At 55.3% G+C, this 8353-nt stretch overlaps 1 protein-coding gene across 1 annotated transcript in view; it reads left to right on the top strand.

The window, feature by feature from the left end:
• Window positions 1-2550: 2550 nt before the first annotated feature.
• The window catches only part of LOC138564154 (zinc finger protein ZFP2-like), a 189526-nt gene continuing 183723 nt past the window's right edge, over window positions 2551-8353 (top strand). The window contains exon 1 of the mRNA XM_069642889.1: window positions 2551-4171. The gene's annotated coding sequence lies outside the window, so the exon portion shown is untranslated. The remainder of the gene's footprint in view (window positions 4172-8353) is intronic.

The following is an 8353-nucleotide window of genomic DNA, read 5'->3' as shown; positions in this document are numbered from 1 at the left end:
CATTACCAGCTCATGGGGGGTGGGAGGGGTTATTCACCAGCCACTGTTTATTAGTCATTCACAAGAGTGCACCGATGTGCACTGCTGCCTAGTAATGCAAGACCCATGGAAGCCTGTAAGAAGCCCTGATTCCTGGCTGCCACTCCAGGGGGTGAGGGCAAGGGACACAGCGACCTTTGTGAAGGTTCTTGGGCTCATTACCAGCTCATGGGTGGTGGGGGGGGGGTTATTCACCAGCCACTGTTTATTAGTCATTCACAAGAGTGCACTGATGTCCACTGCTGCCTAGTAATGCAAGACCCATGGAAGCCTGTAAGAAGCCCTGATTCCTGGCTGCCACTCCAGGGGGTGAGGGCAAGGGACACAGCGACCTTTGTGAAGGTTCTTTGGCTCATTAGCAGCTCATGGGGGGGGGTTATTCACCAGCCACTGTTTATTAGTCATTCACAATAGTGCACTGATGTGCACTGCTGCCTAGTAATGCAAGACCCATGGAAGCCTGTAAGAAGCCCTGATTCCTGACTGCCACTCCAGGGGGTGAGGGCAAGGGACACAGCGACCTTTGTGAAGGTTCTTGGGCTCATTACCAGCTCATGGGGGGGTGGGGGGGGTTATTCACCAGCCACTGTTTATTAGTCATTCACAAGAGTGCACTGATGTGCACTGCTGCCTAGTAATGCAAGACCCATGGAAGCCTGTAAGAAGCCCTGATTCCTGGCTGCCACTCCAGGGGGTGAGGGCAAGGGACACAGCGACCTTTGTGAAGGTTCTTGGGCTCATTACCAGCTCATGGGGAGGGGATTATTCACCAGCCACTGTTTATTAGTCATTCACAAGAGTGCACCGATGTGCACTGCTGCCTAGTAATGTAAGACTCATGGAAGCCTGTTAGAAGCCCTGATTCCTGGCTGCCACTCCAGGTGGTGAGGGCAAGGGACACAGCGACCTTTGTGAAGGTTCTTGGGCTCATTACCAGCTCATGGGGGGGGGTTATTCACCAGCCACTGTTTATTAATCATTCACAAGAGTGCACCGATGTGCACTGCTGCCTAGTAATGCAAGACCCATGGAAGCCTGTAAGAAGCCCTGATTCCTGGCTGCTACTCCAGGGGGTGAGGGCAAGGGACACAGCGACCTTTGTGAAGGTTCTTGGGCTCATTACCAGCTCATGGGGGTGTGGGGGGTGTTATTCACCAGCCACTGTTTATTAGTCATTCACAAGAGTGCACTGATGTGCACTGCTGCCGAGTAATGCAAGACCCATGGAAGCCTGTAAGAAGCCCTGATTCCTGGCTGCCACTCCAGTGGGTGAGGGCAAGGGACACAGCGACCTTTGTGAAGGTTCTTGGGCTCATTACCAGCTCATGGGGGGTGGGAGGGGTTATTCACCAGCCACTGTTTATTAGTCATTCACAAGAGTGCACCGATGTGCACTGCTGCCTAGTAATGCAAGACCCATGGAAGCCTGTAAGAAGCCCTGATTCCTGGCTGCCACTCCAGGGGGTGAGGGCAAGGGACACAGCGACCTTTGTGAAGGTTCTTGGGCTCATTACCAGCTCATGGGTGGTGGGGGGGGGTTATTCACCAGCCACTGTTTATTAGTCATTCACAAGAGTGCACTGATGTCCACTGCTGCCTAGTAATGCAAGACCCATGGAAGCCTGTAAGAAGCCCTGATTCCTGGCTGCCACTCCAGGGGGTGAGGGCAAGGGACACAGCGACCTTTGTGAAGGTTCTTTGGCTCATTAGCAGCTCATGGGGGGGGGTTATTCACCAGCCACTGTTTATTAGTCATTCACAATAGTGCACTGATGTGCACTGCTGCCTAGTAATGCAAGACCCATGGAAGCCTGTAAGAAGCCCTGATTCCTGGCTGTCACTCCAGGGGGTGAGGGCAAGGGACACAGCGACCTTTGTGAAGGTTCTTGGGCTCATTACCAGCTCATGGGGGGTTGGGGGGGGTTATTCACCAGCCACTGTTTATTAGTCATTCACAAGAGTGCACCGATGTGCACTGCTGCCTAGTAATGCAAGACCCATGGAAGCCTGTAAGAAGCCCTGGAAATGCACATTTTTCTGGATTTGTTTGCAGATTCCTGGAGTACAGAAGGATTAGGGGGAGCAGTTATCATGGCTTCACGCGCCCCCTTTCCACTGCCGCCTCCTGATCGCGCGTGCAGTCGTTCTGTAATGGCCCTTATATGCCTGGAAGATGAGACCGTGCACTAACCTGCATTTAACACACACATGCCTAGATGATTGGGCGTGCGTTATAGTTACTGTGCATGATACATACAACGCAAGAATATGCGACTGTACACACACTTGCCTTAGTGTGCACATGTGCATTAATACACCCACACACTTGCAGAGCCGCCTCCAGCGCCCATCCTGACCCTTCTAGGAGGAGGTGTCCGTTATGAGCAGCAGGGGGCGCTGCCGCTCCCCTCCTCCAAGGTTCATCAGAATTCCTCATCAACAAAGTAGCACTTCCTATTCCGGGTCGCGCTTCTGGTTCCGGGTCAGGGACGGTCATGAAGGGCAGAGCCAGCATCGGCAGCAAACCCTAACTCCCCCCCAGCAGCAAACACTGACCCCCCAGCAGCAAAACCTGATCCCCCTCCCCACAGCAGCACCAGCAGCAAAACCCGACCCCCCCAGCAGCAGCACCAACAGCAAACCCTGACTCCCCCCCAGCAGCAAACACTGACCCCCCCAGCAGAAGCCCCAGCAGCAAATCCTGACTCGCCTCAGCAGCAGCACCAACAGCAAACCCTGACTCCCCCCAGCAGCAGCACATCCTGATCCCCCCTCCCCACAGCAGCACCAGCAGCAAACCATGACCCCCCCAGCAGCAGCACCAGTTGCAAAAGCAAACCCGACCCCCCCAGCAGCACCAAACCCTGACCTACCCCCCCAGCAGCAGTACCAGCAGCAAATCCTGACTCCCCCCAGCAGCAGCACATCCTGACCCCCCTCCCCACAGCAGCACCAGCAGCAAACCCTGACCCCCCCAGCAGCAGCCCCAGCAGCAAATCCTGACTCCCCCCAGCAGCAGCAAACTCTAACTCCCCCCAGCAGCACCAGCAGCAAACCCTGACTCCCCCTAGCAGCAGCACCAGCAGCAAACCCTAACTCACCCCCAGAAGCAGCAACACCAGCAGCAAACCCTGACTCCCCCCCCAGCAGCAGCACCAGCAGCAAGCCCTGACCCCCTGCAGCAGCAGCAAACCCTGAACCCCCCCCCAGCAGCAGCACCAGCAGCAAACCCTGACCCCCACCAGCGGTAGCACCAGCAGCAAACCCTGACCCCCCCTCCCCCCAGCAGCAGCACCAGCAGCAAACCCTGCCTGCCCAGCAGCAGCACCAGCAGCAAACCCGGACTCCCCAGCAGCAGCAAACCCTGACCCCCCCAGCAGCACCACCAGCAGCAAACCCTGACTCCCCCCAGCAGCACCAACAGCAAATCCTGACTCGCCCCAGCAGCAGCAGACCCTGACCCCCCCAGCAGCAGCACCAGCAGCAAATCCTGACTCGCCCCAGCAGCAACACAAGCAGCAATCCCTGACTTCCCCCAGCAGCAGCACCAACAGCAAACCCTGACTCCCCCCAGCAGCAACAAACCCTGACCCCCACAGCAGCAGCAAACCGTGAACCCCCCAGCAGCAGCACCAGCAAACCCTGACTCCCCCCAGCAGCAGCAATCCCTGAACCCCCCCCCCCCACCCCTGCAGCAGCAGCACCAGAGGCAAACCCTGACTCCCCCCAGCACCAGCAGCAAATCCTGACCCCCCCAGCAGCAGCAGACACTGACCCCCCAGCAGCAGCAGCACCAGCAGCAAACCCTGACCCCCACCCCAGCAGCAGTGCCAGCAGCAAACTCTAACTCCCCCCACCAGCACCAGCAGCAAACCCTGACTCCCCCCAGCAGCAGCACCAGCAGCAAACCCTGACTCACCCCCAGAAGCAGCAACACCAGCAGCAAACCCTGACTCCCCCCAGCAGCAGCAGCAGCAAACCCTGACTCCCCCCAGCAGCAGCAAACCCTGAGTCCAGCCTGAAGCAGAGGAAACAGGGGTCCAGCTGCTGTTTCTGCCCCACCCCCAGCCCAAAATCTGCACCTGCCCCCAATCCCCGCCTGCAAGAAAACAACATGGATATGACTGCACAGGTAGGAAATGCTCAGGACCTGCTCCTAGGTTTATAGCAATAGACTGAATACACCAGGAGGAAATCTCTCCCAGGAGAGGGATTGAGCTGGACTCTTCTATACAGCGCCCCCTGCAGGGCGTTACTCCCAGCTCTGGGGCTCTTACCATCATTTGGGATCAGGTAGGAAATGCTCAGGACCTGCTCCTGGGTTTATAGAAATAGACTGAATAATCCTGGAGGAAATCTCTCCCCCGGGAGAGGGATTGAGCTGGGATCTTCTATACAGCACCCCCTGCAGGGCTCTCCTCCCAGCTCTGGGGCTCTTATCATTTGGGGTCAGGTAGGAAATGCTCAGGACCTGCTCCTGGGTTTATAGGAATAGACTGAATAATGGAGGAAATCTCCCCCAGGAGAGGGATTGAGCTGGGCTCTTCTATACAGCGCCCCCTGCAGGGCTCTCCTCCCAGCTCTGGGGCTCTTATCATTTGGGGTCAGGTAGGAAATGCTCAGGACCTTCTCCTGGGTTTATAGGAATAGACTGAATAATCCTGGAGGAAATCTCTCCCAGGAGAGGGATTAAGCTGGGCTCTTCTATACAGCGCCCCCTGCAGGGCTTTCCTCCCTGCTCTGGGGCTCTTATCATCATTTGGGGTCAGGTGGGAAATACTCAGGACCTTCTCCTGGGTTTTTAGGAATAAACTGAATAATCCTGGAGGAAATCTCTCCCAGGAGAGGGATTGAGCTGGGTTCTTCTATACAGCGCCCTGCAGGGCTCTCCTCCCAGTTCTGGGGCTCTTGTCATCATTTGGGGTCAGGTAGGAAATGCTCAGGACCTGCTCCTGGGTTTAATGGAACAGACTGAATAATCCTGGAGGAAATCTCCCCCAGGAGAGGGATTGAGCTGGGCTCTTCTATACAGCGCCCCCTGCAGGGCTTTCCTCCCTGCTCTGGGGCTCTTATCATCATTTGGGGTCAGGTAGGAAATGCTCAGGAACTGCTCCTGGGTTTATAGGAATAGACTGAATAATCCTGGAGGAAATCTCTCCCCGGAGAGGGATTGAGCTGGGCTCTTCTATACAGCGCCCCCTGCAGGGCTCTCCTCCCAGCTCTCGGGCTCTTATCATCATTTGGGGTCAGGTAGGAAATGCTCAGGACCTGCTCATGGGTTTATAGGAATAGATTGAATAATCCTGGAGGAAATCTCTCCCAGGAGGGGGGTTGAGCTGGGCACGTCTATACAGCACCCCCTGCAGGGCTCTCCTCCCAGCTCTGGGGCTCTTATCATCATTTGGGGTCAGGTAGGAAATGCTCAGGACCTTCTCCTGGGTTTATAGGAACAGACTGAATAATCCTGGAGGAAATCTCCCCCAGGAGAGGGAGGGAGCTGGGCTCTTCTATACAGCGCCCCCTGCAGGGCTCTCCTCCCAGCTCTGGGGCTGTTATCATCATTTGGGGTCAGGTAGGAAATGCTCAGGACCTTCTCCTGGGTTTATAGGAATAGACTGAATAATCCTGGAGGAAATCTCCCCCAGGAGAGGGATTGAGCTGGGCTCTTCTATACAGCGCCCCCTGCAGGGCTTTCCTCCCAGCTCTGGGGCTCTTATCATCATTTGGGGTCAGGTAGGAAATGCTCAGGACCTTCTCCTGGGTTTATAGGAATAGAATGAATAATCCTGGAGGAAATCTCTCCCAGGAGAGGAAGTGAGCTGGGCTCTTCTATACAGCGCCCCCTGCAGGGCTCTCCTCGCAGCTCTGGGGCTCTTATCATCATTTGGGGTCAGGTAGGAAATGCTCAGGACCTTCTCTTGGGTTTATAGGAATAGACTGAATAATCCTGGAGGAAATCTCTCCCAGGAGAGGGATTGAGCTGGGCTCGTCTATACAGCGCCCCCTGCAGGGCTTTCATTGCATATTCTTTGCTCTTTGCTATCATAATTTCTGGAAATGTATAATAATAATAATACTTTGGCATTCATATAGCGCTACGAACCCTCAGGTATCTGAGCGCTGCTTATTATTACCCATGGTGTGTGGTGCTCATTTATTGACCTCGGAAGGATGAAAGGCTGAGTTTGGCCCTGCCGGGATTTGAATCTGCGTCGGCAGGCTCTGCACAGATGTCAAAGCGAGCGCTCTACTCGCTGTGCTATTGGACCGGGTTGCACACTGCATCATTCCCTGTTGCACAGGCTACACTGGCAGGTAACACCACGATGCCCAAAGTAGAGGCAGAGCGAAGCAATGGCTTTAACAGTTGGCACCAGCACTGTTACCAGTCAGTGAAAGCCATGGAACGGGCTGTTTTTGCTATTAGAACCACAGGTTTCTAGCCAGTATGCTGAGAGCAATGTATTTGTATTAAGTAATGGACTGCAGCAAATTCACAACCCTTTCTTCACACAAAGAAAGAAATTCTCACCAAATGTGGCTGCAACAGAAATGGAGGTATGGATCTACGTGGAACCTCTCTTCCATTTGAGTAACAACCACAGCAAAGGTGATGAAAGCAGCAGTGCCACGACACGGACAGGTAAGTGTGCGGGCAGAGGAAGCGACAAAGGCTGGACAATGGCAAGCAGAACCCACAGGGGTTGCTCAGAGCACTGGCTTGGATCATGAGATTCGGTCCACATTTTCAGCAGCCTGATTGGCTGCCTCAACCACCTTAGGTACTAATCTTACACTATGAGGAGGACGTTTGCAAGACACAGCAGAAGGATCCGGCAACCCGGAAAAATCCTGTCAAACTCCAGAAAGAGGGTCATTCTAGGGAAGTGCGACCAATTGTAAACAGAGGTCCTTGGAAAGGGAGATTTCTCAAGTGTTCTCGGGTGAGGGCTTTGACGAATCCAAGGAGCCCGTCCCTTCTTCTCAAGGGACGGGGCAGCCTGTTTGGGACTCTGGAGGTGAGCCTACTCTGCAAGACACTCCCTAGGGAAAGGGCAAGCAGGGGTTCACTGGGGTGAGTCCTCCTTACAAGACAAAGAGGCTCTGAGCAAAGATGCCAGTAGACCTTTTGAGCCAAGAACTCGATTGTTTATGAGTTATATAGGAAGCAACCCATACTGTCAGATTAAGGGCCCTCTATGTGGGATGAGCTTGGCTGATGACCCCACTCTGTAGACGTTTGTTATCTTACTATGCAGGGGAAGATAAAAGGAAACAGGATTGTACCTGGAGAGGAGGACCAGGAAGCCAGAAGGAGCCCACGTGCAGGCAGCGCCTTTGCGATATCGAAGTTCGGATCAAACCTATAGACAGGGCATGATCCCATAAGTGGTGGGCAGAGCTCGAGGAATGCTGCCGAGAGCAGGTGGGCAGAGGAATCCCAGCAGAGGAATGCTGCCGAGACCAGTGGGCAGAGGATGCTGCCGAGAGCAGGTGGGCAGAGGAATCCCAGCAGAGGAATGCTGCCGTGACCAGGTGGGCAGAGGATGCTGCCGAGACCAGGTGGGCAGAGGAATCCCAGAGCTGGAGGAATGCTGCCGAGACCAGGTGGGCAGAGGAATCCCAGAACTGGAGGAATGCTGCCGAGACCAGTTGGGCAGAGGAATCACAGAGCTCGAGGAATGCTGCCGAAACCAGGTGGGCAAAGGATGCTGCCGAGACCAGGTGGGCAGAGGAATCCCAGAGCTGGAGGAATGCTGCCGAGACCAGGTGGGCAGAGGAATCGCAGAGCTCGAGGAATGCTGCCGAAACCAGGTGGGCAGAGGATGCTGCCGAGACCAGGTGAGCAGGGGAATCCCAGAGCTCGAGGAAAGCTGCTGAGACCAGTTGGGCAGAGGAATCCCAGAGCTGGAGGAATGCTGCCGAGACCAGGTGGGCAGAGGAATCCCAGAGCTGGAGGAAAGCTGCCGAGACCAGGTGGGCAGAGGAATCCCAGAGTTGAATGAATGCTGCCGAGACTAGGTGGGCAGAGGAATCCCAGAGCTGGAGGAATGCTGCCGAGACCAGTTGGGCAGAGGAATCCCAGAGCTGGAAGAATGCTGCCGAGACCAGGTGGGCAGAGGAATCCCAGAACTGGAGGAATGCTGCCGAGACTAGGTGGGCAGAGCTCGAGGAATGCTGCCGAGACCAGTTGGGCAGAGGAATCGCAGAGCTGGAAGAATGCTGCCGGGACCAGGTGGGCAGAGGAATCCCAGAGCTGGAGGAAAGCTGCCGAGACCAGGTGGGCAGAGGAATCCCAGAGCTGGAGGAATGC

This window comes from Ambystoma mexicanum, chromosome 1p (assembly GCF_040938575.1).
Source record: "Ambystoma mexicanum isolate Mex_15411 chromosome 1p, UKY_AmexF1_1, whole genome shotgun sequence".
NCBI classification, from domain to species: Eukaryota; Metazoa; Chordata; class Amphibia; order Caudata; family Ambystomatidae; genus Ambystoma; species Ambystoma mexicanum.
This window is presented reverse-complemented; position numbering and strand designations above follow the sequence as displayed.